Source organism: Lissotriton helveticus, chromosome 2_1 (genome assembly GCF_964261635.1).
Source record: "Lissotriton helveticus chromosome 2_1, aLisHel1.1, whole genome shotgun sequence".
NCBI classification, from domain to species: domain Eukaryota; kingdom Metazoa; phylum Chordata; class Amphibia; order Caudata; family Salamandridae; genus Lissotriton; species Lissotriton helveticus.
The window spans coordinates 1410252165-1410279319 of NC_136059.1; the positions used below are offsets into that span (position 1 = coordinate 1410252165).

Genomic DNA, 27155 nt, shown 5'->3' on the forward strand with positions numbered 1-27155 from the left:
CAGCTAGTGTGCAGCCAAGACTCCAGGACATCGTGGCTGCCTCCATGGCCATGGCGTCAATGGCGGATTCAATCCTGTTTTTTAATATTTTTTGACTGGTTCTTTCCTGACTCTCCCTGATCTCATCATAGAGTAGTTGTGCCTATAGCTGTAGCTGACTGGATACGCCTGCAATAGTGTAATCAGCTGGCAGTGTAAATTGCTGTCCTCTGAACCTTCAATTGATTCTCACTAGGCCACTATAATTCCCCAACAGTTCTTGGGGAACCAATCCGAACTTTTGGGTAACAGATTGCCCCCTTTCGATCTTCGGCTCCTTGGCACTTTGGTTCTTTCACCCCCTTCACTGACCATCCAACTGACTCTCCGTTGATGTTTAAAGAAGACTGGCGGGCTTGGGTGGCAAAAGATATGTTTAAGCCTTTAGTCCTTGCAACCTTACCTTTTTTGCCCAAGACTGGATACCATATAACAACTCGAGATATCACTGCCAATTAGCGTGGAGAAATGTTTGGCTGGCAAAGCTGGGAGAGCTGGGGCAGCTGGATGGCCTCCGGTTCCTCTTTAAGGATTATATGGTATAACTCCCTGGGGGGGCAGCAACTGCCCCTCATTACCCCACTCTCTACACCCAGATTTCTCCTCCCCACTCCTCTCCAACACTGCCCTGTGCTCAGCCTCAGGCTCACCGCTACACCGCTTCAGTACCTCTGTGGACTCTTGATGACTGGAGTGTGAACTTCGCCATCAACTTCAGTGGTCCTGTGGTCCTGGGGACTACGACTCTGGTCCCTGGTGGTTCCTGGTGATGCAAGGGCACGACTTAAAGGGCGATGCAAGGGCACGAGTAAGGACGTTCCAGGGGAACGCAGGCCGCACCCGGTCTGACCGAGCAGCCTCCACGGCACTCGGGGCCCACACTTCGCAGCAGCCAGATACGGCTGTCGCACCCACACGTTGGCCGACCCTGGTTAGTGACCTGTTGGGGTAGGGTTGAGCCAATGGTGGCTGTGCCACGTCTGACGGTTCTCTGAGGTACTCCGGGTTCAAGGCTCCAGGCTCTGAGCTCCGTGCTCTGCGTCTATGCTGCCAAGTGTCTACATCAATGTCAGCGTCACTTCTGAGAGAGTGCTACCTCCTCTTTTTGCGGACTTCATTTTGTTGGACTTTGGACTCTGAGCATGTTACCACTGCTAACCCATGCTAAAGTGCATGTCCTTTCCCACTAAGCATGGTAACATTGGTGTGTATTTATGATTAGCATATTTAGTTTACTTGTAAGGCCCTTGTACAGTGGTATTCCATATACCTAGGGCCTGTAATCTAAATGCTACTAGTGGGCCTGCAGCACTGGTTGTGCCACCAACACAAATAGACTTTCCAAGCTGTCTCATGCCTGCCACTGCAAGGCCTGTGTGTGTAGTTTTATCCACTACAACTTAGCATTTAAAATCACTTAACAAACCTTAAAATCCCCTTTTTATTACACATGTTACCGCTAAAGTAGGCCCACACAAACTTCCTGGGCATTCTGTTGCTCATTTATTGTGAAACAAAGAGTTCCCGTACAAACATCCACAAAATCCTTGGCACCACTTGTAAATTGGCACAATTGTTTATTCAACTGAATACAAAGTAGATACAGTCTTACAAAAAGGTTTCTCTTTGTTTTCCAAACGCAGGTCTTTCACTAAAGGTAAAAATAAAAGCAGATTAATAGTTGCATTACTATAAGCAGTTAATACCATTTGCTTTAGTAAACTGAAGTTCTACAATTTCAAGGTTGTGACTTTCTTCTTTTTCTACACGGTTCAACTTTTTTTAAAGCCTGATTACTTCTAAACTTTCTTTATTTTACATATATATTTTAGGTTTACACATCACTGGATATTCAACAAGAGAAGGACTATATACATATCTGTCTTAAACGATTATATGTGCATGCACAGGAAGGGTCTGCATTAATGTTGGTGTCATCGGCATTTATCATAAATAGTCCTTGTTGGAAAATAGCCCTCTCTGAAGGGTCAGCTCAAATCTTTTGCCTTCCTCCTTCTCTTTTTGCTGAATTCTTTGTTGGCTCTGAGGCTCTGAGCATGTTACCACTGCTAAACAGTGCTAAAAGGTATTCAGAAAAATATCAAAATTAAAATATTGTCCTACCAAAATAGAGTGCACGAAATATCATGATATGAAAATATCATCTGTAAAATTCATCATCAGAAAAAGAAAGAAATCAGATACGGATATAAGGGGAGGGGAACGCAGATGTTAAAGAAAAACTGGTTGTATAGGAAATTGAACAGAGACACAACAAAAAATGTATGCGTATAGTTACAATTAATGTATGTGGCTTAAACGATGCAAGAAAAAGAAGAGATTTGAAAGAATATTTTAAGACATTGCAAGCCGATTTAATTTGTGTGCAGGAAACGCATGTCGAGATCTTGCAGAAATTTTTACTGGAACAATTGGGGTACAAATTGCTGACCTGCATGACTCAGGGGACAAAAACCCGTGGGGTAGCGATATTGGCACGAGGAAATACTGTTATACTGAAAAAACAGCAGGTAGATAAATACGGTCGATGGCTCTTAGCTGAATGTCAAATACAAAATTTTTATTTTACATTATGTTCTATTTACGCGCCTATAGTTGATGACCCGGAGACCTCTTAATCACATAAACTCACAGTTGCCCAATTGGCCTCTCCCTATTATAATGTGTGGCGACTTTAATATAAATGGCCTCAATGGGCTGTGGAAAAATGATCCCGACAGGTTTAAAGGTAAAAAGAAAAAAAGTCATAGAGCTTTGATACATCTTATGCAGGATAATGGGCTGATTGATACTTGGGAACAGCTAATGGGAGTAGGAGGCAGCACATATTATTTGCCCCCCCATAAAACTGTAGCGCGTTTGGATTATTTTTTAATTTCTCCCTCGTTGATACCAATGGTGAAGATCAAAAAAATGCCTAGATTGATGTCAGACCACAACCCGCTCTCCATGGAAATTTCTTTATTAAATGTACAGAAAAGCACAACTAGCTGGACATTTGAGAGAGCGTTATTGCAGGATGTAGAATATATTGCCCATATGGAAAATTGGCTAAGGGAATTCTTGGAGAATAATAGGGGTACGGCACTATCATCAACAGTGTGGGACGCCCTGAAGGCGGGTATTGGGGGGAAACCATAAGTTATTCTCTTAGACGTAATAAGCTGCAAAAAGAAGCAATAGAGAAGAAGATACATTTAGTAGCGATGTTAGAGGAAGAGCTGGTTAAGATCATAAGAGTTAAAGGGGATGTGACAGGAGCAACACAAAACTTAGCTCTGGCTAAAGCAGCAGTAGGCGAAGTATATGCGTTAAAAGCAGCAGGAAAATATTTAGCTAGGAGGGAAGAGCAACATGAGTAAAGTGAACAAGTCGGACGGATTCTGGGGATAAGAACAAGACAGGCGGCTACTAGGGGGCAGATAACAGAAATGATTACGGAGGCAGGGGCAGTAGTAAAAACTCCAAAGGAAATTTGTTCAGTATTTCAGAACTTTTACAAGAAACTATATAGCCAGGAGAGCGAAGATCCAGATGCAGCGGAAATTGAGGGGTATCTAGAGGCTGCCTCAGTAGATAAACTCACAGAGGATGATAGGAATATCTTGGAGGTAAATTTTGCTCGAGAAGAAATACAAAGGGCTTTTAAGGACCTTCCTTCGGGGAAAGCAGTAGGACCTGATTTAATACCGCTAGAATTTTATAGGAATTTTTTTTTAATTCTAGAAGCGGATATTAATATACTGATGGTTTCAATTCAAAATGGAGCAGAGCCGCCGGGGTCTTGGGTAGAAGCGTCAATGGTGTTTTTTCTAAAGAAGAATAACATTTCTACTGATCCCGGTTCATACAGACCAATTAGCCTGATGAACAGCGACACCAAGGCTTATTCTAAAGTTATGGCTAATAGGTTGTGCTTGGTAATTGGTAAGGTGGTTTCCCTCCGGCAGCACGGGTTTATTCCGGGGAGGGGCACAGCTGATCACATTAGAAGGGTACTTACTCTGTTTGACTGCACGGCAGCCTCACGAGACCCTATGTCTTTAATATTGCTGGACGCTGAAAAAGCCTTTGATAGGGTCTCGTGGGGCTTCTTGTGGGCAACAATGAGTAAATTAAATTTTGGGAAAAAATGCATAGTTGCATTAAAAGCCCTATATAGATGTCCGGGTATTAGGCTGAGAGTAGCGGGGGAACAGAGCGAGGTTATAAAGATCGAGCGTGGAACTAGGCAAGGGTGCCCTTGTTCCCCGCTGCTTTTTGCCTTCTACATAGATTCATTTATAAGACATATAGAAATGAATGAGGAGATCTGTCCAATTGTTTTGAATGGTTATGAGACCAAAATTTTGGGATACGCAGATGACTTGGCAATTACATCATCAGTACCAACTATAGCGCTAGGGGAAATTGAGAAAGAGGCAAAAATATATGGGTTCCTGTCAGGATATAAGCTGAATCAAGGGAAAACACAAATAGTTGTAAATTTGCCATGATAAATGATGAGAGAGTTACAAATTCTGCTGTTTATTTGGGCATTACAATAATGTCTGATTTATCTAAGGTTGTGGAGGAAAACCTGACCCCAGGGAAAAGATAGGCTAAATTAGATCTAGATAGGAAGGACAATTTACATCTAACAATAATCGGATGCTGCAATGTTATAAAGATGTTATTCTTGCCCACGATTTTATATTTTTTTCTAACAATTCCTTTAATATTTAGCAATAATTGGTTTAAGGAAATTGATAGGGTCTGCAATCGATTTATATGGGCGAAGGGCAAAACTCGAAGGGCCATTAAACTGCTGGCACTCTCTAAAGAATGGGTAGGTCTGGCGGTACCTGACTTTAAGGGATATTATTTGGCAGCAGCCCTGCCATATTTTAGAGGACTCCTAGGGGGGAGCACGAATGATATATGGAGGGGTAGCACTGGCAGTCCTAACATATATGATTTGCTGGTCCGGGATTCTAATAAGGGACTTCTTACATTTAAGGAATTAAACTATTATAAAAGAACGAAGTTTAAGGTTCTCGGCGCTTCTATATCAGTTTGGTCTATTGTCCGGAAAAATATTAAGTTAGGGAGAATGAATTTTTATACCCCTTTGTATATGAACGAGCTTCTCCCAGAGGAGTTCCATGACCAAGTGATGAAGCGATGGGATAACTCCAGGGTTGGAACAATAGGAGATATTACGGACGATTCGGGTATGATTTCTTTTGAAAGGGCACGTCAGCTATATAATTTAGATCGCAGAGATTTTTTCAAATATTTACAGATAAGATCAGTTATACAAAGAAAACAGGCAGGGAATTGCAATTTTAAAAGGGTGGATCTGATGGAGTACGTTCAAGATGAGAAGGGCTGTTCAATTTCACAACTCTATGGGGCATTATGTCAATATAATGATGACGATAGGGTAAAAGTATTCGATAAATGGAAAATTAAATTGAATTTAGCCGGGAATGAGGGTGAAAAATCACTTACGCTAGCAAACTCTATTGTAAAGGTCGCAAATTTGCAGGCACAGTGCTACAAGACTATATATGAATTGTATTATACACCGCACAGAATAGCCCGTTGGGGGGGGAACGAGTGGGATATCCTGCCCAAGATGTCAAAGCTTACAGGCGGACACAATTCATATGTTTGCATCCTGCCCGAATCTAGACCCTTTTAAACAAGCAATGGACATTTTTTTTAAGGAGGAACTGGGGATTCCTTTTAAGCTAACAAATGAGGTTATGATTTTGGGGGTAGGGAAAGAGGGGCAGGTTATAACCCATCAAGAATTTATATTTATTGCAATGGTGTTAAGTCAGTTATGCATCGCAACTGTATGGAAAGACCCTAACCCTCCGTCATTCCACCAATGGCTTTAAAAAATGCTAGCTATATATACCCTCGAGAAAGCTTTATATGAAAAAAAAGGGCAGAAAGCGATGCAGCTTGGTAAACGGGTTTGGGCTCCGGTCGAACAATGGAAACTAAGAGCAGAGGGTTAAAAGGGGAAATGTTATGTTCATACTGATAGAAAAATAGCTGGTCTTGTTGATATTGTTTGACATCCAGTATTATGCTTTTTTTTTTTTCCTTTCCTCTCTTCTCTTTATTACTTTATCCAGTCACTTCAACTCCTCTTCTCTGTATATCCCTTTTTATCATTTTTTGCAATTTGTTCTGTGTCTCAAGATACTAAGGGCCAGATGTAGGTAAATATATTTTACCGACTCATAAATACCGAATTTTACCATCCTCTGCGCCTGCTCCGTCTGCCTCTATGGTATTTGGGTATTGGTCAGTTTGTGTTTGGGTGTTTTTTCCACTTTTATAGTATTTTTCCCACCTGCCATGTGTGTATTGCAAGCCTGGCGCTGATTTCCCCATCGCGCTTTGGCCCATCTCATGTTTTTTCGCGTTTGTGTTTTTATCTCTGTCGAGGTGGACATTGGCCGCGGATTCAATTAAGCAAAAGAGAATTCTGCCTAAAAATGATACATCTATAGGCTCTTATGGAGTCCCAGATTTGCGTAGTCAGTCATAAGCCCACTAGACCAGCCGTAGTCATAACATCAAAGAAAGGTAAATTAGAAAAAAGGTTTCCTATTTATTTAGTTTTTACATATATTAATTTGAACATCAATTTGGACACTTATTACATTAACATAATAAATAGTCAACTCATTCAACCCAAGTCCCACATATCCCTTCAGTCAATCATGTCAGACCACACATACTCACACATTCTTAATTCATTCTTGTCACACCACAATCCAATTGCCAGTTGTTATAGATGAATCCGGTCCCGTAGGGTCTCAAAAGGAATCGAGACTAGATGGAGAGATTGCGGGACTGTCTTGAAGCGCCAACGCGCATTTCGGTGTTCGCCTAGACTTGGGCCACACATTCATCAGGGCACAGAGTGGAAGGGAGCAGGACAACAGCACATTTCTGAAACAATTAAGAAAATAAAAATGTATACACTACAGTTCATAAATTTACAATTTCCCTTTGGTGGTCAATATCTTGTTCAAATAAAGTAGGTATTCCTAACCAGACTAACCTGGTCATCTAGTAGTAGGCTTACGGCTAGACAATAGCAGAGATTCATAAAAATTCAAACAACAGAACCAGTAAGCTAGACACTTTAAAGGAAAGAAAGACAAACATTAACTATATAGCAGTGCGTAGGAAAATGTACATGTTAATAAAAACATAAAAAGACACAAAAAAACAAAACAAACATTAGGGACCACACCCATGGGTCGGATATCAGCCTCTATCTGAACCTAATTCTCCTCAAGGATACATGGTCTAAGCGGCTAAAGTAGATTATTCAATTGGGTGACTGAAAATGGTAGAATCACTCAGTCTAAAATCTACCTCAAAATCCAAGCCAAAAACTTTAGGCTGAAGTTCAGGCAACATTTATCAGGGAGGGCCGTCAGGTTCCGTCCGTGGTGTTAAATATGGGACCTGGCGCTCACGGACCGGACATAGAAGAGAGCGCGTCAGAGAATTACATGTCACAGTACCTATCAGGAAAAAGAGGGAGCCTCAATAAATATGTCTATCCTAAAAGGGCCCCTGCTTTCCAGGCAGTATGGTGTACAAACCACGCATAGCAAGGAACACTTACCCAAACTGAGAAGTTGTTTACGGGACGTAATTCGCGGGACGGTCGCCCCAAAGATCAAGGATCACCCCAGCGGCGTGATGAAGATCTGCAATAATTTTGGTCGGAGCCCAAAGAGGGTTTTATATCTGGCTCGGTAAGGTAAGAAGCACATGAGGCTCTATTCTATAATCGCAAAAACATCTAAAAAACAAGCCTTTCCTAATGTCTATGATAGACCAGAGGGACATACAGGGTCTCAAAATAGACAAAGGCGCATGGTCCCGACCATAACTTAGGGCTCAAGATCATAGTCAATAGTGGCTGCCATTGGCTGGGCCAGTCAATATGGGCCCGTCTCTCAGGTCATAAAAGGGTGGGCATTGAAACCTCGGCACAAAAGTTAGTTGAATATCGCAGTGGGACTCTGCGCTGTTAAGATTTACAATTTAGTGGCCCGACTGTTCCCCAAAATATCTGCTCGATACCCGATGCTCATGGATATAATTCCAATTACCTTAATGATTTTCAAAAAACAATGTCTTGCTGCTCGGTCCGGCGCTGATTGAGGCACACACCTGACGCTGTGGACAAACAAACAACAAGAAGCCAATGGTAAAATGGATACATGAGAAAAGGGTTTTAACAACCTCTAAGCATGCCACGGTGCGGTGAGCTCTACATATAAACGAAAGGTGTTAGAGAAGCTATGAGCATGGCTGCATGAGTTCATATTCAAACCCAGGCTCGAAATGATTGCATAACGTTTAATGTAGACAGAGAGCGCTGGTACGCACAAAGTACATCTGTGAGCTGGTCCGATCGATGGGAAAACGCGCACTATCTCGTATGGGCCAAAATAGAAGCGAAAGATGTAAAACTAAATCCGCATACCTGATAAACAAGGATTCTGACGCGTGGAGAGCAGCTAATCTGCATCCGGAAGGATGTGCCCAAGCGTAAACCCAAAGATGACTGCGCGGGGAACAGAGTCCAATTTAACGGTCCCACGAGTCTAATGCTCAGGTAAGAAACACCCAAAGGAGAGAGCGGGATACACCTGGCTAGGAGGAAAGAAGCAAAATCTGTAATGGATCCAGGCACCTGAATGAGCTCACGGCAGTACATGGGAGGGAAACTATCGCCCCATTGCAGGTCCTGGAACTGTGTCCCCAGTAAGCCTGGGAGGTCAAAAGATCATAAGATTAAAAAAAGCAATCAAAGGCTGACAGGTAGGCAATGGCCGATTAAAGGCGGATAGACGGCAGAGATATAAGTATGTCCAAAATGTATGCTCCAAAAAGGACGATCAAGCGCAAATGGTTAAATGCAGAAGGACGTTCCTATGCTCGCAAGGCCGGATCCCAAGCCATAGGGAGGCAGGGGGGCACTCATCCTAGCATCAATCGGAAGATGGAAGCATGTCGTTAAGGGCCAGTTCACTGGTCCCTCCAAAGTAAGATGGAAAATACCAGAAAGTTTATGCATTATATCATAACAAGGAGGCCAGTGAGGACCAGAAAGGATGGCATCGCCATACAACCAAGAAAGATGGAGAAGTTCATTCAAAGAGTCCCCGATGGGAGAAGGAGGGGGGAGGGGGAGGGGGAAAGGAGGGGGGGACGGGTGGAGAGGGAGGAATAAAAAAGAGATAAAAAAGCAAAGCCTACAGTGATCTATCGGGAATCGGGCACAGGGGGGCAAGTCCCCACTCCAGGGGAAGATGTCAGATGGGAATTTACCCAATGGCATTTTCCTACAGACAGTGTTCATTTAGGCCCTTGTTAGTCGCATTCAACAGAAAAATCCAAAATACCTCCCTTTTCTTTCTTATAGAGGTAGTGTATTTCCCTGGGACAGCACGTATTTTTTCCCGAATGGACCATTTTCTCCTGTTCTGAGTCGGCATTCACTGCCGTTTTCGCCAACGTACAGGAGCCCGCATGGGCAAAGAATGACATACACAACGTTAGACGAACGGCAGTTACTCATTTCATCCAACTGTATCGTTCGATTATCGATCACCAGCTGTTTGCCCACAATGGCATTGGGACACGCTTGACAAGTTCCGCAGCGATGATTGCCCGTAATGGGGGCAGTGCCCAAGATGGAAGTTTGGCATGCTTCAGTGGGGTTGGGCATTCTGCCGCAGACCAGATGGATGCTGAGATTTTTATTTCTTCGGAACGCGAAAAGGGGCCTAGGAATCATGTTCTCATTTTCCCCAATATTTAACAGGTACCAAAGGGAGTTGATGGTCTGTCTCACCTTGTGGTTAATGGTGGAGTGCTTGGTTACGCAGACCAGCCGGTCAGACGTAGCAATGTTTCTTTCCTCAAACATTGACTCTCTGTTAAAATATCTTGCACGTTTAGAGGAGTCCCGGATGAGCCTGTGGGGATATCCTCGATCGGCCAGTTTGCCCTTGAGGATGTCCGCCTGCAGCAGGAAGTCCTTCATTTCAGAACAGTTCCTTCGCAAGTGAAGGAACTGGCTGAAAGGAATGCCATTTCTTTGGCATCGCGGATGATAACTCCCATATTGCAGGAGGGTATTCCTGGCCATGGGTTTGACATACAGGGATACCTGGAGTTCCATGTTGGCATGTTCTACCCACACGTCCAGAAATTCGATCTTGGTGTTGCTGGAATTGGCCGTGAATCTCAGATTGGGATCAGCAGCATTGATCCACAGTACAAATTCATTCAAGGATACCTGGTCTCCATCCCAGATGAAAAAAATATCATCTATAAAACAAGACCAGGCTCAGACATTTTCGAAAAAAGGAGCCATCTCATTATAAATATTCAGATCTTCAAAATGCCCCATTTATAGGCATGCAACACTGGGGGCACAAGAAGCCTCCATGCTGACGCCTTGGATTTGATGGAAAAAGTTGTTGTTGAATTCAAAATAGTTTTCACGTAGAACTATCTTTAAACATTCAACAATGAAGGGGCATTGGGGAGCCCACTGTCGATCAGTAGAATGTTTTGGAGGACCTGAATCGCTCTGTCTGGTGGGATATTGGTATAGAGCGATTCTAGGTCCGTGGTTACCAGCAACTCCTTGTTGCAATCAAATGGCATTTTTTCTATCTTCGATATAAAGTGTCCAGTGTCCTTGACAAAGGACTGTAGTTTGCTCACCAAAGGTTTTAGGAACTGATCGATGTACTTAGAAAGCGGCTCTGTGGCCGCACCAATGGTAGATACGATGGGTCTCAAGGGGGGTCTACAGCGTCCTTGTGCGTTTTTGGGCACCCCGTATATGATGGGCATACAGGTGTGGGTAGGAGTCAGGTATTTAGCCTCCTTAGTACAACTATATATCCCTCATCTACAGCGCCCTCCACCTACGATAAGATCCGTTGTTTCAGGGACCTTTCAGGACACCTATTGATCCTTCTGTAGTGTCTGATAGAGGAGAGTAGGGTGTTCATTTTGCTGACATAGGTGGGCGTATTGAAAATAACAATACCCCCACCTTTGTCACAAGGCTTAATGGTCAGTTGTCGGTTCTCTTGTAGGGCTTTTAAGGCTGTATTTTCTCCAATCATGAGGTTGTTGTTGGGTTTAGGGACAAATTTAATAATTTTGACAATTTTCTTACATACTGCCTTTTCAAAAATTCCAACCTCCGGTCCCAAGGTGTCAAGGCTGGGAGTGAAATTGGATGGAGGCTTCAGGCCTGATAAGTTGTCAGACCCATCGAGAGATGGTCGGGTGAGGAAAAATTTCTTAAGACGTATCTTTCGAAAGAAAGAATGAAGATCCTTCATGAATTCAAATCGATCAAACCTAATCATGGGTACAAAAGAAAGTCCCCTAGAGAGTAAGGTCAGGGAATCGGGGGGATGGTTAATGTCGACAAATTAAATACCGGAATGGTACTCACTTCTCCAATATTGGTTTTGTCTCATTTGAATATATCTTTGTGGTTGCCCCTGACCCTGATGGAATGCCCTCATTTGTAGTGTCCGGTTTTTGGGTCGTAGTTGCCCCTGTGTTTCCCTAAAAAATGGTCTTGTCCAGATGGCCTGTCAACGGTATCCTGGCGGGACATATAGTTGGTGTTATAGTTAGGGTCGTAGTTGGAGGATCCTTCTCCGTATGAGTCGGTGGTATCTGAGAATGTTGTAACTCTTCGGTTACCCCAGCGGGGAAGGCCTTGGGTTTGATCGCCTGCCTCAGTGGTGAAATAAAACTGGGGTGCTAGGTATGGGTAGGCTCGTTCTTGTGAGAGGAGCCTAATGCTTTTCTAAATTTCTCAGTCTTTTTCTTCATGAGGTATTCTGAGAAGGAATCTAGTTCAAGACAGTTGTCTTCCAGTTTCTTCTTTCCTAGGTCTACTGAGTTGTCTTTTTTAAGTTTTTCTTCAAACTCCTCAATTTCTCTGACCAAAATGGCTAGAACCTGTCGGGCGGTCTCGATAATCAACATCATCCAATCTCTGGAGTACCTGTTGGAAATAAGCGCCCATTTCTCCAGAAAGTGTCTTATTTCGACAAACAGACCGGGTATGTTCCTAACCCTAAGTCCTATTGGGATGATTCCTGCTTTTAGATAGTCCAACATGAAGTTGGCATGGGCTTCAGTTCTTTTTGATTTCTTTTTAAGGTTAAGAAGTTTATTCCATTCCCCTTCGAGTCCTTTAGACAACGTAAACTGTTTATCGCCTCCACCAGAAGCACCTATCATTCGGGAAAAATCCTCGTCTGAGAAGCCAAAAGTTTTGATGCTCTCCATCTAGACCAAGGAGTAAAGGTAATAATAAATAGAGTGAAAAAGTCCCCCCAAAAAGGGTTTATGGGGCTGGTCCCCACAACAACACCACATGATGAGCCAACCAAAGAAATTGGCTGATCCACACCTGCACCTGAAAAAAAGATAAGCACAACTAACAAAGAATTAAATCAGAATGACAAACATAGACAAATCTGTGCACGAATATTTACATAAAGCGTTAAAGGTTCCAGAAAAAAAAAACACAGCACAGGGCTGAGAAAATGGACCAATCGAGCGAAGGGGCCCCCTGAAAAGGCAAATATTAGGCAGAAAAGCAGGGGAGTCAAGAACAATTAAGCAAAAGAGAATTCTGCCTAAAAATGATACATCTATAGGCTCTTATGGAGTCCCAGATTTGCGTAGTCAGTCATAAGCCCACTAGACCAGCCGTAGTCATTACATCAAAGAAAGGTAAATTAGAAAAAAGGTTTCATATTTATTTAGTTTTTACATATATTAATTTGAACATCAATTTGGACACTTATTACATTAACATAATAAATAGTCAACTCATTCAACCCAAGTCCCACACATCCCTTCAGGCAATCATGTCAGACCACACATACTCACACATTCTTCATTCATTCTTGTCACACCACAATCCAATTTCCAGTTGTTATAGATGAATCCGGTCCCGTAGGGTCTCAAAAGAAGTCAAGACTAGATGGAGAGATTGCGGGACTGTCTTGAAGCGCCAACGCGCGTTTCGGTGTTCGGCCTAGACTTGGGCCACACCTTCATCAGGGCACAGAGTGGAAGGGAGGGGGACCACAGCACATATCTGAAACAATTAAGAAAATAAACATTTATACACTACATTTCATAAATTTACAATTTACCTTCGGTGGTCAATATCTTGTTCAAATAAAGTAGGTATTCCTAATCAGATTAACCTGGTCATCTAGTAGTAGGCTTATGACTAGACAATAGCAGAGATTCATAACAATTCGAACAACAGAACCAGGAAGCTAGACGCTTTAAAGGAATGAAAGACAAACTATAACTATATATCAGTGCGTAGGAAAATGTACATGTTATAAAAACATAAAAAGACACAAAAAAACAAAACAAACATTAGGGACCACACCCATGGGTCAGATATCAGCCTCTATCTGAACCTAATTCTCCTCAAGGATACATGGTTCAAGCGGTTAAGGTAGATTATTCAATTGGGTGACTGAAAATGGTAGAATCACTCAATCCAAAACCTACCTCAAAATCCAAGCCGAAAACTTTAGGCTGAAGTTCAGGCAAAATTTATCAGGGAGGGTCGCCAGGTTCCTTCCGTGGTGGTAAATATGGGACGTGGCGCTCACGGACCGGACATAGAAGAGAGCCCGTCAGAGAATTACATGTCACAGTACCTATCAGGAAAAGGAGGGAGCCTCAAAAAATATGTCTATCCTAATACGGCCCCTGCTTTCCAGGCAGTATGGAGTTCAAACCATGCATAGCAAGGAACACTTACCCAAACTGAGAAGTTGTTTATGGGATGTAATTCGCTGGACGGTCGCCCCAAAGATCAAGGAGCACCCCAGCGGCATGATGAGGATCTGCAATAATTTTGGTCGGAGCCCAAAGAGGGTTTTATATCTGGCTCTGTAGATACCTCCAGGAACTTGGACATTAACCATCTATTTCCTTGGAATACTGACTTTGTAATACTGGCTTTCTAAAGAAAGATAACACCCCTTCCCCATCCCCCGCTAGGTTCAACTGTATAATTTTGTATATAAGTGTCACTATATGCAATGCACAAGTCACTTTGTTCGCCACAGTCACTAATCACATGTTTTAAGCATCTATCATAACCAAAACGGAATGAAGTAATTCCCGTGTATTGTGTTCCCTGTTTTTATTATAAAAAACGTTTTTCTCAGAGAGGTTTACTTGTGTGTTCTGAGCAGTTCCAGCCTTCCTTTAAATTAATTCTTGCTACCACCCGACAGAACCATTTTTGTTGTTAATCTGTAAGGTAAGAAGCACATGAGGCTCCATTCTATAATTGCCAAAATATCTAAAAAACTAGCGTTTCCTAATGTCTATGATAGACCAGGATCTCATAATAGACAAAGGCGACTGGTCCCGACCATAACTTAGGCCTCAAGATCATAGTCAATAGTGGCTGCCATTGGCTGGGCCAGTCAATATGGGCCCGTCTCTCAGGTCATAAAAGGGTGGGCATTGAAACCTCGGCACAAAAGTTAGTTCAATATCGCAATGGGACTCTGCGCTGTTAAGATTTACAATTTAGTGGCCCGACTGTTCCCCAAAATATCTGCTCGATACCCGATGCTCATGGATATAATTCCAATTACCTTAATGATTTTCCAAAAACAATGTCTTGCTGCTCGGTCCGGCACTGATTGGGGCACACACATGACACTGTGGACCAACAAACAACAAGAAACGAAAGGTGTTAGAGAAGCTATGAGCATGGCTGCATGAGTTCATATTCAAATCCAGGCTCGAAATTATCGCATAACGTCTAATGTAGACAGAGAGCGCTGGTACGCGCAAAGTACATCTGTGAGCTGGTCCGACCAATGGGAAAACGCGAACTATCGCGGATTCGGCAGACTATCGCATGGTACCGCCTTGTTGTGAATTCCACTTTGACACAGGGCTATTTTCCCGTGATAGGCTGCGATGTGTAAAGTTGCATTAGCATTTTTTGGTGATGTTTAGCACACGTTCTTGTGAATATACCCCTAAGTCTGCAAATGACAATATGATGCGGTCAACACGCACAAGATGCGATATTTATTAATCATCCATCAAATAAATGTAATTGACATAAGAGAAAGCATCCGGATCAATTTTGTGTAAAAGCGACACAACATGTGCAGCAAAAGCAACAGGGCTATTCTTATTCCCATGGGTGATATTGTAAATCTTTTCTGATTGCCAACCACAGTAAATGCGGTCCAGTCATGGCTCTCAGGAGCCAAATTGTGACTGTAAAATCCATTTGAAATGTCTAAAGTAGATATTATACTCTTTTTGGACAATGGTATCAATCAATCAATCAAGAGTATTTGTAATGTATGACACACTTCTGCAACGGTGGTGAACATGACTGCTTGTGCCCGTCCTGTGCCAGAAATTGAATGCATCACATGTGGCAGCAGGAATGTAAAGTTGCTAAACAAACTTATCATTGTAGGTACAATGTTGTCCTCCCAAACCCCCAGACGCCCACTGACTTCTGCTACTAGGTTGGACTTGACATCTGTCCAGGGACCACCTACTGCTCCGGTGCAGGGCCACGGTAAGTCAAGCTTGCTGAATGCTTATTAATTGTGCCTTTCACCTCCACCGTATGTGTTGTACAACACTGTTATCCTGCATCACAATACGCTCACATAGGGCAACACATGGCCAATCAGACCCTGGTGGCAAATGAGATGCTGACACAAAATGTATGCCAAGTGTGTGCACAATGGACATACAATAGCACAATGTGTCATAAGAAACGTCCACAACACAACAGGCTTGCAATTCAATGATATGCCAAATCCCTAGCAAAATTAACATGGTCAAATCAACATGAAATTGGTATGGCTGAGGCACACACTGGTGCCAGTTGTGTACCTGTGAGATGGGTGTAGGGGCTGCTAAGGTGAATCTTCATGCAGTTACACCTGCCAAATGATTTGGCTGAAGGGCAACAGGATAATCCAGTGCAGGTGGGAAGATTCAAAGCTCCTCATCTGCAATGTGGGATCTAAACCAAATGTTGTCTTCTGCTTGCCTCCCTTCTACCATATTCAAATGTATAGGTGAGTGTATGAAATATGAAGTTTGGATGTCTGCTGCACAAGACACCATCTGTTGTCATGTAAGTAGTACCATGATGTTGGAAATGGAGCATGGGAACAGAGAACACTCAAAGGATGGACATTAGTAATCTGTGTACTCTCATTCAAAAATGAGCTGTGTGACCTCATGGGTAGGGAAGCACAAATGGGCAACATCAGGGCCCTGATAACTGCACATCTCACACATGAACTCCTTTCTGACTTGTCAACAGACAACATATCACCCATGAAAAAAGTCAGTCACAATGGTAAGGGTGAAATCAGTAACCTTCTCATACAAGTTCGTCAGTTGATGTGTCATCCTATTGATGTCAGTGCTGCATGGCTGTTAGCTAGCAAATGCTGCTTGTGAGCAGGTACCCACATGTTAAGTCAATGAGCTACACATGCTGCACATCGTCCTTGATTATCTACAAATGGCTAATGAGAATGTAATTTGATCTCATAGCTACAATCTGTTGTACTAAAATATGGACATGTATTTCTCATCACAGGTGCTGACAGGATGAGACCACTGCAGCGGACACCATCCCGGGGGTTGCATGACATCCTGGCTGCAGCTGTGAAAGTGTCGCGCACCTGTCCCTCAGGTAAATTGGGCATGAGGAGTGTCAACAGCTTAGATTACAAAGCCATAACAGAGATCGAGATCCCCTTCTACATGGAATCAACAGTTGTTGATTACAAAGTGAAATACAGACCAAGAGTGACACATATGCATGTCTGTCATTTGGTGAGGCAGATCGCTGAGAATGTTGTTTCTACCCTCTACAGCTATTTCTACAACAACTATGATGAGACAGGTGCAGCAGGATACACCAGGAGGGAACGCAAAGGGACAGAGAGTTGGGGCTGGAGCTGGTGAGTTTGCTAGTATCATGTAGATCTCCGTGGAACACCTCAGGGCTATGGTGTGAGCGACCATTTGTGGTGGTACCCTAACCTGATCACATGATCCTCATCTGCTGATGCAAAGTGCAGTAAATACAACCCTGGTGTTGCTGCACATGTAATACCTGGTCAATCACTAATACAGTTGCAACCTCTGTGTTTCAGATGATGCTGAGGGAGAGGCTGACAGAGAGACAACCAGTTCTGGCCGACGTAAAATCCCAGGGGAGAATCCTCTGATCCTCCAGGCAGCAATGTCGGCTGCAACTCATGCCCAAGAGGAGGAAGATCAAGATCAAGAGGACAATGACTTTGAGGAGGATCATGAGTATATTTCTATTGACTCCAAGGATGACAATACTGAGGTCCTGGACTCACATCCTCTGACAAGCAACGCCCGTCTGCCTCCTCTCAAACCATCATCAACATGGCATACATCTAACCAACCACGGCTCCCACACATCCACTCACAGACATCACTCACTCACATCCCTCACGTTCGGGACCGACATGATGACCGATGAAAGACATAATGGCTGTGTTCAGGGACTGGACTTGGGGGCTGAGGTTGTCCATTGATCGGACTAGGTTTGCTTGCATCGAGCGTTTCTCCAGACACACCTGTAGCAAGATGCGAGCGGACATGTCAGGTTGACCCTCGACCATCCAACTCAAATCCCCTGGCACAGCCACGGGAGGAACAGCACTGGCACTGGGGGGGAGACACAGAAGGGATGTGGTGCCTCAGGTCCGGAGCGGATGGGTTCGGCTTGGCGGCTACGAGGAGGGGGACAGGTATCAGGGGATTGAGCTAGAGCCCCCGATGGCATGGGGAACACTAGAGGTAGGGAGGGGCAGATGGCAGGCCCAGATTGAATGTTGGCCTGCCCCGGGGACACCTCTTCGTGACCCACTGGTGATGTATGTGTGGCTGAGTGGCCATCCCCCACATCATGGTCCGAGGTGTCCGGTCCTCCACCCCCCTTCAATGTCCACAGCCTCCACCCGGGACATAGTACCAGTGTCGTGTTCTTCTTCATCCCGGGTGGGTGAAACCCCCTGGCCTGCAGATGTTGAGGGCCCCTCCTCCTCCTCCTCTTCCTCCTCCTCCTCCTCCTCTCCTTCATCGCTGGTGGAAAGAGGGTTTAGCCGCCGCCAAACTGATGGTCTCCTTCTCCGGACTTGTTCCTGCGGATCTCCTGTCTCACCAGCCGTGCCTGCAGAAGTGTAAGCAAAATCCTGATGTGGTGGTTGTTCCATGCATGACGCAACACATACATAGAATTGCCTAGGTCCGATTTTGTTTGCCTCTGATCACACTGTATAGTTATCAGGGGCCAATTTACAACTTCTGGCGCATCTCCGCTAATCAGCAGAGGTGTGTCTGATGAGTTGCAACGCATCAGCCCACCCGTGCGTCACCCCTGATGGCCCGCATGTACAAAGCGGCACACCGTGGCGCTTGGGTGGCAGATGTGTGATGCATCCCCGGTGGAATAGCCGGGCTCTGCTGGAGTGGCGTGGCAAGTGCGTACCCACCTCCAGCAAGGCTCAGGGGTGCACGATCGCTAACATGCTGCGGCAATCCTTACACCTGCTTCAAGTGGGTGCGTAGATTTGACTCCGCTTGGCCATATTAGTGACTGAGTGAAATCTTGTAGTGTCACTCAGCCACTTTTAGGATGCGATCCTGCACCGTTTGCGTGATGTTGTAATAAGCCAGCAGCATGGCGCTTTGTGTGCTCCGCCGCTGCATCACTAAAGTGACCCAATGGCGGTGCACAGAGGCGCAGGTGCCTTGTTGATCTGCCCATCAGTCCTTATGGACTTAATGGTGGTTGGGAGCACACTGCCTCACAGTCCCAGCACAGTTTGCCCCTTTGCATTCGGGTAAATGCTGTTTTCAGTACTAACTAACTCCTGAATCATCTGTGTTTGCTGGGAATGCTGCCAAGTTCCTCTCAGATCACAGTAACACTCACAGGCACACAGCAAACCCAGAAGATTTACTTTGCTCTCTGAAATTGCTGCTCTCTACTGATGAAGCGCTCATTCCAGGAACACGTGTCTAGTGATATACAGCAAAGTCAGCAGCAAATTTGGTGTATGACTCCAGATTATTTCAAAGTAAGTTTGAACTGTGTACTGCATTTACCAGGATGCAAAGGGACAAACCGTGCTGGGACTGTGAGGCTGTGTGCTCCCAAACCCCATTCTCTCCATGCACTTACATTACATGTATGCACACTGTCATATACTGATTTGAGTTTGACATGGACATCTCATGTGTATTATTGTGGCTTGCGCAACTGCATTATCCAAACCTCAACCTTGGCATTGTTGTGATCTGAGGAGAACATGAAGAGTCCAGATATAATAGATATTGGCCATTGATATGGATTAGCAGCTATTTAACGTCTGGACAAGTGTCATCTGCGTTGTAGCATTGTATGGGACGAGACAAATGTGGGTCACACATCCACGTGGGGTCTGGAGTACACCTCTAGCTACATTGTGTGTCTAGCCTTTTGATGTCCCCACACATCTTCGGACAATCCAGTGCCACATAGTGGCTTACTTGACTTACAAGGTAGTGCAGTACACCGCTGAACAGTGGTGGGCGGTTGTGACAGCTACCTGTACATGTAAAATGTCATATAGGCCACTGAGGGTGAGACGTCTGTCAGTGGACACACCTTGCCAACCTATGAAAACTTGTGAGTGATGCAAGGATCTCAAAATCTGTCATGACTCCAAGGCACATGATAATCTGTCTCAATTGGAACACAACGCTACAGGTGCAATGCTAATCACAACATCCAATCCCCTGTGGCCTGCCATGTGCAGACTGGACAGTCTCTGTACCATCGCTCATCCAATGCACACATCCGTTATGATTGACTTGGTTCAATTTTAGTGGTGCTGGCAGAGCAGAATTCAATATAGATGCATGAGTGTGGCTCATTTACCCAGTTGTCATGGGAAAACTACAACTCCCAAAATGCACTCTGGCCTGTATAGTACATATGCCACAGTGTGCCTCTTGAAACCTGGTGACTGCTGCTTGGACATGGAATTGGCTAATGGAGGCATGTGACACAAAATGGTACAGCACTGTTTCACTCACATCATACTCCCAGACTCATATTGCATATGATGCACTTACTAGGTCCATGCTGCTCGTGCTCCTCCAGCTGAGCATGGAGGGTCGGCCAAGCTGCTTGCAGGACCCTCCTGTACAGTGGTGACAGGCGAGGACGATGTACATGGTGCTGGGAGGACAGGCCAGCCAGCTCCTTAGCCTTGGTACGGGCCCACCGCTTCAGGTCCTCCCAGCGCTTGCGGCACCCCCTAGCCCTCCTGGTGGCCACTCCCACTGCACTGCAGCACTCGGCGATGTTGGCCCATAGCCTGCCCCGGGAAGCAGTGCTCAGCTGGTGCTCAGGGTCCCCATATAGCTGAGGGAATTTCTCCAGCACCCCCTCCACCAAGATGTCCAATTCCCTGTCTGTGAAAGGGGGGGCTCTCTCCTCATATTCCTCAGCCATTATAGGGAATTAGGTCAGATGAGAGCAGCAGGATGCCTGAGGATCTGATCAGTGATAGAGGATGACTCAGAATGACCACAAAATGGCTGCCAACTACTTCCTGTGCTGTATTTCCTGTCTCCCACTTCATGTATTACCTTGCCTGTATGAAATTATGTGTTCTAGTTTATTTTCGTAATTTACTGCACAAAATCGTAGTTTCCGGTTCCGGGTCGTCGTTTACGCACATGCGCATTACGATGCGGCGCCGGAAACTACGATTTTGCGCCGTAAATTACGAAAATGACCCGGAACACATTATGTCATACAGGAAATGTTATACAGGTAGTGGGAGACAGGAAATACATCACAGGAAGTATTTGGCAGCCATTTTGTATTCATCCTCGGCCATCCACATTCAGTAAACAAATCCACTGCCATCCTGTTGATCTGATGCAGGGGAAAGTGAAATGACAATGCAGGTGTGATTCGTGAATATGTATCAAAAGGGGGAACAGATCATTTCAAGTCATTTATGCACTGACAGGGGGTAGGGGGCTGACAACATCCATCCCACTTTCCTGATCTCATACTTTGCATTATGGGACATGTAGTTCATATTGAGTACTCAGTATCAGAGTTGAATGAAGTGTTATGTAACATTGGTGTGGAGAAGTGTGGATATGTCAGATACATATGGGGGCAGGTATACGAGCCCTGTGTGCACCAATTGCGCCACAGTAGCGTAACTTTGGTGGCGCAGCAGCGCTACGCCACCTCCATGCTGTGGGGTATCTTCAACATGACGCATCTGTGAAATGTGTCATATTGTAAGGCCCTGCACCGCAGTTGTGCATTCCTGCACAGGGGGGGCCTTCCAGCACACAAACACCTCCGAACAGTGGCAGGGTGAAATGTACAAAATTACACTCAGTCCTTTTCATGGCCATGCTGCGTCACAACCCTGCGCCTGCTTGTAGGAGGCCTAAGAATTGATGCAGCATGTTAGGCATTGGCTCGCCGCTTGCCTTGCTGGAGCTGCATTGCGCTTGCGACCCAACTCCAGTCGTGCTTCACCTTTATGACAGCATATGCTTCACCCTTCTGTCTATACTTGGCCCACAGCGCACAGCTTTGTAAATGTGGCACATCCATGATGGCGCAAGGGATGTCTGCTGTGAGGCACAATTACTGGGGCATCCCTGCTGATATGCAGAGATGCAACTCTTATTGTAAATCTGACCCATGGTGCATGAATCTCCCATGACATCATCACTCACATTCTGGGCCCATCATTTGTGGGGGAGTCAATTCTGTAGTGGTCATAGGCCTGAGTATGCAACCTTTTGTGATTTGGTGACCCATCCTTATGAGGTCCAGGTATGTCTGTCAGGATATGTATTGTTTGTCATCAGCGTGAATAGTTTGTTTAAGGGATGTCCACTACGCTGCTTGCTGACATGGACACATGACCTGAGGCACAATCCACCTTTTGACTTTTGTCAGCAGCTGTGATTTGCATGCAGTTTGTGTGGTTTGCAAAGTCGTCTCAGGGTGGCATTTATGGACACTGTGTGTCTGTCCACATTTCATCATTGACAACAGGCAGCAAACCACATGTTGGCCGTGACACTACAGGTTGCTCATGCGAAATACGTGGCAACGAGCTGATCACGGACTTGCATGCCCTGACGTCGGTCATGTGCAACAGCCCGGTCTCCCACTTTCAGAGCTAGTCGAGGTTCGAGAGGCATGTATAAGCCATGCATTGGAGCAATGTTGTGCAAAACACAACAGGCTAGTATGATCTTGCACACGACTACTGGGGAGTACAGAAGCACCCCCCCTGTACGGTCGAGACATCTGAATCGCGACTTTAACAGACCAAAAGTGCGCTCGATGATGGCTCGAGTACGTATGTGTGTCCTATTGTACCTACGCTGAGGTACAGTGTTTGCACGCCTGTAAGGGGTGAGGAGATGTGGAGAGAGTGCATACCCAGCGTCGCCTGAGGAGGGAAGAAAGGGCAGTTGTTAACATTTCACTCTTTGAGTTTCACAGGACATGATCTATACGTTCATACATGCAGTGTCTGTTGGGCCATGTATCTTATTGTACAATCATTACTATTGGGGGGCATTCAGACATTTCAATGATGCATATCACTCATTTTCAGTGCTTGGTACTTACTCAGTAGCCACATGTTACCAAATTCTCCAGCATCCATACGCCGAGCAAGAGGTGACATGCGGAATACGAAGCTGTCATGTGTACTGCCTGGGAACACTGCATGCACATTGATGAACCTTCCACTGGCATCACAGACTGCTTGAACATTGATGGAATACCATCTGTGTCTGTTGCAGAAGATGTGTGCAATGTGGCGGGGTGGCTGAAGGGCCACATGGGTGCAATCAATTGCACCCAGCACACGTGGGAATTGTGCAAGGAGATAAAAATCTCTTGCTGCCCTTTGTCTCATGGCCAAAGTATATGGTATTTTGATGTAGTTGGGGGCTCTATCAGTGATGTATCTCAGTACCTGATGCAGGCACCGCGACTGGCTCGCCTGGGAAATGCCCACATGGTCACTGGTGACCCTTTGGAAGGACCCAGTAGCAAAGAAGTGGAGGGCAGAAAGGATCTTGAGGTATGCTGGTATTGCATGTGAGCAGCAGGTCACAGAGTCAAGTTCCTGCTCCCACTCACATACCATTTCCAAGATGACTTCAGGTGGGAAACGGTACCTGGCCCTTACATCCTGGCTGGACATTCCAAATATGTTGACCCTCTGCCTGTAGATCCTCTCTGCTCTCCTCCTCCTCCTCCTCAAGTAGTTTTGCCGCATGGCAAGGGGTAGTGCTACAAACACGATCAGTGACATCCTGAAAAGGGATTGTTTGTGTCTGCTCTGCATTCATACATGCTGCAGAGCTGGGATTGGCTGCTGTGTGTCAGCTGATCCATGTTGGGGGATGGGTGGACCTTGGCCAGGTGTTTCCCCTTGGCTAACATGACAAACGGCCAGCAATCGTAATTTACGGCCCGTAATCGTAATTTACGGCCCGTAATCGTAATTTACGGCCCGTAATCGTAATTTACAGCAAAGTGCCGTAAATTACGATTACGGGCCGTAAATTACTCCCCGGTGGCGGACGTAAAGTTAGTAGTCGTAAGTCTATTCTGTGAATCCCGAAAGTAGTAAGTTCATTCTGTGAATCCCGAAAGTAGTAAGTTCATTCTGTGAATACCAAATAGTAGTAAGTGCATTCTGTGAATACCAAATAGTAGTAAGTTTAGGATTTTGTCTTAAGTTCATTCTGTAAATCGGGCCCTCAGTTTGATAGAGGGCGGGTTTGACGACAGGGATGCACTTCTAAATTAAGTGGGGGCCCATGAGGAGTGAGTTAAGTTTAAAAAACAATTACAGTTGTCAAATTAATTTTAATAAGGTGGGCAACTGTATGGTATTAAAAAAGGGGAAGGTGACAGGGGGAAATTTATTATGCCCTCACCGTAGTGAGTAGGGTCAACATGTTTCTGGCCGATATCCCAAAGGGGTAGGCAGCATTCATCAGGACCTGTATTAAGCGGCTCTGTTCTTACCAACTTCATGGTAAGGAAGTACCACTGGGTGGGGTGACCTTTGTCACTCCACTTCAGAGGGCTCACAGTTAGCCCAAGAGCCTCAACCTACGCACTCCATGGGAGGAGGAATGAAGGAAAGACTCCTTTCGTCGGACTTTCATCAAGGTGTGCCTTCTGACACAGCACCTAACTGTGTTCATCTCTCCTCCCCACCTCCCAGACAGGATTTAGTGTATTGGGGCTGGGTGGGTGCACTCTGAGAGTGCCTGAAAGTCTGCATTTGGGCCACATTTGGTGTCACTGTGCATACTCCAGCTCAAACCAGATCTAGGAGCCATTTGGCTCCTGCTTCAGCGCAAACTGGACAAAGGACATGGGTATAGCCACCCCTCTGTCCTGCCCCTCCCTAGGAGGTTCCCCTGAATCTGTCCAACCTTCTCCATGGATATAAAATGGGTTACATGGCTACAGGACATTAGATGTTACGTGGACAAGATTCTACAAGAAGAAACCACTGTCTTCGACCATCTGGACACCTTGGACTTCCCTGGACCTCAACTGGGCTCGACTTTGCCCCCCTTTTCGTCCAAAGATTAGTTTGTGCCTTTGCTCCATAGAGGCTTTATGCAGGACCAGTGGTGCACTTAAGGCAACAGTAGAATCTCCAAAGGAGTCACTCCACTGCTTCACAGGCACCTGACCACAACTGACTGGTCTGCTGCTCCTGAGCGCCTGCAGACTCCGAAGATTTCAGCAACACTGGAGGTAGGTTTCTGAAGGTCCCTGAGATTAATCTGCCCTCTCACTGAGTTTGAGGCAAGTATCCCTTGTGGGGACTGCATAACCCGAACCCCTGTGCCCCACATCTATTTGTAGTTACATATACTTATTGGCAATTCTTGAACTTGTGCATTGGACTCCGTGTAGCCCTGACCCTGAGGAATATTTGCATCATCTAACTCTAGCCTCCCCACACTGTGTGCTCCGTGGGCTGGTACTTTGCAATCTTGCTTGAGGTCCCCTCGCAACTTCTGGTCCTTTGGCCTGTGGGTCCTTCTGAGGGTCATCTTGATTTCTTGTGGGCTTTCCTGGTTGCTCTAGATGTGCCCTTATTCCCCATTGCTTGGTGAGTCCCCTGGAACTTGCTAGTCCACACCGTAAACTGCCTGACCTTCTCGCATGGGGTGCTTTTGCAAAGGCTTGTTGGTGCTCCCGCCAGACACCAACCCCTCAGCACTCGACATCCTTTGTGGGACAGCTCACCTATGGCTCCTGGTCATCCTCAACATCTCCTGGTCCTCGTGGCTGCAGAGTCAAGCATCTCTTCTTCGCACCTGAAGCACCCAATATCGGTGGGCATTCGTACACCGAGCCCCTGGTCACTCTGAAGTGACCCAGACTCTGTCCCCTTTGCTTTCAGGTTCCTTCCTTCCAGAATCCAGGCTAGTATTTTACTGGACCCTTCTCACCTTCATGGCAGCAGTACTTCTCCCCAGCCTTCCATTGAGAATGACAAGAGTTTCCGACACCACTTCAGACCTATGCAACCGGCTCCTCTGGGATCCATGGGTGTGGTGGCTCTTCAAACTCTCAAACAAAAAATTTGCTCGGAGTCCCCCTAGAAGGGTCCTTAAACTTTAAAAGTGTAATCACGAGTTCCCCAGAGAATTGTACGGAGCCCGGGGTCGTGTTCCCACACTGCACCCGGCCTCTGTGGGGCCCCTGTCTACTCACCTTGGGTGGTTCCTTGGGGTCCCAGCGATTCTACATACTCTAGACCTTGTCTTGATCTCAGTCGTGACTGTTATACCACTATTTTAGTATATGGTTTGGCCTCCCCCTGGAGCTCACTGTGTATTGTGCTACTTGCAACTGTTCTATTGAATTCGTATGGTGTTATTTGTGTTCTATCCTCATGTAGAGGATAGGAGAGAGTGGTATATTAATAAATACATAAGTTTAGATAACAACTGTGTGGTTCTCCTTCATTTATTCATTCAGGAGGTGATATTCTGGTAAACCTAGCTTCTTTACATTACTTCAAGATTAAGCCTGAAGGCTGCTCTCCACAGCTACCACTAGGATAGCTTTCTAAAGGTTATCTTTGACATCATACATCATAAGGGTTGCATGGATTGGTCAACCCTGGGTGTAGTTCGTGTAGTAGCGCTACTAGTAGCTATGCAAAGTGCACTTCACACTACGCGAGATACACGTAGCGCTACGCTAACTGTGTAGTGCGCTATTCATGATGGAGCAGGGGAGAGAACAAATTTTGTAGACCCCCTTCAAAATCACACCCCATAACCGTAATGGAATTAACAGTGTGAAGTATGTATACACTAACCAACGAAAATACACGTAGACATATTACATTACACACGGGAAACTAATGGCTATTTGCGAAAATAATATACTAATAATTGTGAATGAGTCCTATTAACATAGAGCTATAATAATACGTATTTTGCGAATAAGCATGTGTGTTTATGCTTTTAGAGAGTAAATATATGTTGTTGCAAAGAAAAATGAAAATTTATTTCGTAAATAAAATGATGCGTTTACGTTTGCTTATGCTAGGTATTAACTAACTGGGAACATTAGAATGGTGGGAGGTAAACACAAGGGCTATATTTTTAAATCCAACTTTTGTTGTGTTTGTTTTCAATTGAGGCCTACACGGTTTGCCTGCATGTATACTGAAAAATGGCTGATGACTGAAACATTGGCATTGGTCTGTGAATGAAGCCTCTACGCATGCGCTAAAAAGGAGAGCCAAGTAAGCAGAATGGCTTGTGTGCGAAGCGAGTGATATCATGGCCAGCCTGGCCTAAAGTTTGAACCGTGCCAAGGGATGTTT

The 27155-nt window shown here is 45.1% G+C and overlaps 1 long non-coding RNA gene across 3 annotated transcripts in view; it reads right to left on the bottom strand.

Moving 5' to 3' along the window:
* LOC144818690 (uncharacterized) overlaps window positions 1–27155 on the bottom strand; it is a 406168-nt gene that overhangs the window by 177023 nt on the left and 201990 nt on the right. Inside the window, exon 3 of one of the 3 annotated variants that reach the window (XR_013607152.1) lies at window positions 1595–13249. The exons of the other annotated variants lie outside the window; for them this stretch is intronic. This is a non-coding gene — a long non-coding RNA (uncharacterized LOC144818690). Of the gene's footprint in view, window positions 1–1594; window positions 13250–27155 lie in introns of those variants that run through there. 3 annotated transcript variants of the gene reach the window in all.